This window comes from Lutra lutra, chromosome 1, assembly GCF_902655055.1.
Source record: "Lutra lutra chromosome 1, mLutLut1.2, whole genome shotgun sequence".
NCBI lineage: Eukaryota > Metazoa > Chordata > Mammalia > Carnivora > Mustelidae > Lutra > Lutra lutra.
The window spans coordinates 51,705,781-51,709,070 of NC_062278.1; positions in this window are offsets into that span (position 1 = coordinate 51,705,781).

Here is a 3,290-nt window from a genome sequence, read left to right on the forward strand (position 1 = left end):
CGTTAAAATATATGTTCTGCTGTGAATATTTGTAAAAATGTTGTACTCTGTTCTACAATATATTTACTCAACCTCCAGACTTCTGAAGTGTTCAAGCATTTCAGAGTTTAGTTCCTGAATTTCTTCTCTACTATACGTACACCTGCCCCCTGAGTAAACTCCTGGATAGATAATAACATGCAAATATTTATAATTCCAGCCTCAGCCACTTGCCTGAAATCTAGCCACTTACCTCATATTTCTACTCAACATCTTTACTTCAATAACTAATAACTAACTCAAAATTAACATGTTAAAAACCAAACTCCTGGTGAATACATCACTCAACTGTGCCCAAATCCTGTTTTTCCAGGGGTCTTATTCATCTCAATAAATAGTTCCACTCTTTCAGTTGTGCAGACCAAAAAAAAAAAAAAAAAGACTCCTTTTGCATCCCAAAACTTATCCTGTTAACTGTACTTCAAAATATATCTAGGGGCACCTGGGTGGCTTAGTCAGTTAAGCGTTTGTCTTTGATTCAGGTTGTGATCCCAGAGTCCTGGGATTGAGCCCCACATCCAGCTCCCTGCTCAGCAGGGAGTCTGCTTCTTCCTTTGTCCCTCCCCCTTGCTTATGTGTGTGCTCTCTAAATAAATAAACAAAATCTTAAACAAACAAACAAAAGCAAAACACACACACACACAAACCAAACAATATCTAGAATGCTCCATTTCTTACCACTTTCTCTGCTGCCATCCATTCAATGATTTATCTCTTATTTGGATTATTCCAAGAGCTTCCTAACAAGGTCCTCTTCATTCTTCCTCACCTACAACCTATTTTCCACTCATCAGTCAGAAAGGCCCAAAACTTGCTCCTCTGCTGAAATCACTGCAATGAAGGTCCTTAAAATATCCTACAGGGTCCTGCTTATTATTGACTTCTAGCTCTCCCTCTCAGAGCACATCTCCTTTCATCATCTCTCTTGTTCCTTTTGTCAAGATCAGGGTTTAGATCAGTTCCAAAACCATAGGATGGGGGTTGTTTTGCACCCCCTTCCTCCCGGGCAGGGACATTTGGCATCATCTAGAGGTATGATATATTTACAGGGGGCTGCTACTCGCATCTTCAAGGGCAGGCCAAGGATGCTTCTAAACAGTCTACAATGTACAAGACAATTCCCTACAAGTTAGCTGGCCCCAAATGTCAATGGTACAGAGTTGAGAAACCCTCCATTATTGTTACAATGATGCCCTACAGATTCCCACATTAAAAATATATTAAGAATATGTTAAGAGTGCCACATACTCTGGTCTTTTCACTAAATATTGGTTCTCTCTGGAACATTCTTTTCCTGATGCCTCTCTCAAAACCATTCTTTTCAGATAGAGGTATGACTTATTTGTTTTATGTAGATCTCTGTTCAACACCACCTCAGAAAACCCTTCTGTAATTATCCTACTTTCCAAGTAGCTGTTATCATGACACCTACTTTCTTTCCTTTCTTATATTATATATTATTTGCATATTTGGATTTTATCTGTTTCAGCTGACTAGAATGAACTCCATTACAGTGGGTTTTTGTCAGTATTCATATCTTATCCCTAGAACTCAAAACAGTGCCTGAAACATATGATAATGATATGATGAATGAACCGATGAATGAATGAATCGCTGATCCAGAGCCAGCTCATCCTATCCTATTACTTTCTTTCTATTTATGGTAATTTAGCTCTCTAAGTTTTAAGGATTTTCTTTCTCTAACAGTGCTTACTACTTTCACCTGTTCTTTGAAATCAGAAAGTAATAGCAATTTGTTTTCAGATAAAATTCTAAGAGTTTGTGTTTGTAACTTTAACTACTTAGTAGGAAATGCCCACCACAAACTACTTATCCTATGCAGTTTAATAGTCCACTGCCTCATAATGTCTATTAGTAAAATTTCTCTGAATTATCAAATTTAGTTTCTGCATTAGGTGCTATTTTCCTGGTTGACTAACCATAATTTTTATGGCAGCATATACTTTTCAAATAGGACTATAACAATCTTTTCTAAAAAAAAAATCACAAGCTGTGACAATCTTGATAATAAATATTAAATTCAAACAATCAAAAATATCCTCTTGATATTAAGGAAAAATGGTTCAGACTCATATTTTAAAAAGTTAGTTAAAGTATATGGGTCATGAAAAAACTCTCCTTCAGACATATTTTGTTTTCATCCATAAGACTTACAAATCTAGAGTTAAATATTAATTCATTAATGAATGGATGTTACAATTCATAAAATAGAAATTAAGTAGGCAGATTAATCATGAACTTGAAATGAAGAATAACTCTCTAGTCCTGGAATTTATGAGTCTTATTCAGGAAAAAAGACAAGCTTTGAGTCCTAAGTATCTTTGATATGAACAAAATTTATTCTGAAATGAGCTGAATAATAATGGCAGAGACCTTTTTTCTTTCATATCCTGCTTACGTGTGTGTGTGTGTGTGTGTAAGTAAGTATATGTATATACTTATTTATACAAATATTCTTTACTAGTTTGTTGCTTGTGTTTTAATTTTTATTTTCTACTGTATATTTTGAAGAGCTGAAAATTCTAATTTATCTATTTATTCTTTTAAAAAGAATAATGGATTTTAAAAAGAAAAATGGATAAATCCAGTTTATCCATTTATTCTTTTAAAAAGATTCGTGTTTCAGTGTTTTATTAAGATGTCTTTGCCTAATTCTTGGCCATAAGGATTTCTCTTATATTTTATTATTTTAGATTTTATATTTCAATCTATGATATATTTGAGGTTATTTAAATTTTTTATTTATTTTTCAATTATTTATTTATGTATGTAATCTCTAAACCCAACATGGGGCTCAAAAGCACAACCCCTAGATTCATTGTCACATCCTCTCTGGACTAAGCCAGTCAGGCACCCCAGAGTTTTGTTTTTAATAGTGTAACGAAAATGTTGATATTCATTTCCTCTCCTTTATAGATATTCAGTTAAATATCTTATAAATTTGGTTTTAAAAACCCCAATTGACCACATTTGTATATACCTAATTCTATATTCTTCATAGTGTTCATATGATTCATTAATCTAACTTCACACTATACCACATAGCCACAAATTTGGTAACTTTATCTTTAGAGCAAAACTTTAAATCAGTTAATGTAAGGCTTGTAACTGTTGTTGTTGTTGGTTTTTTTTATATATATACAAATTTTAAAATTAGTTAAATTGTACAAAAATCCTCTGAATTTTTTTTGGAAATTGATTTATACCTATATATCAATTTAGAGTGAATT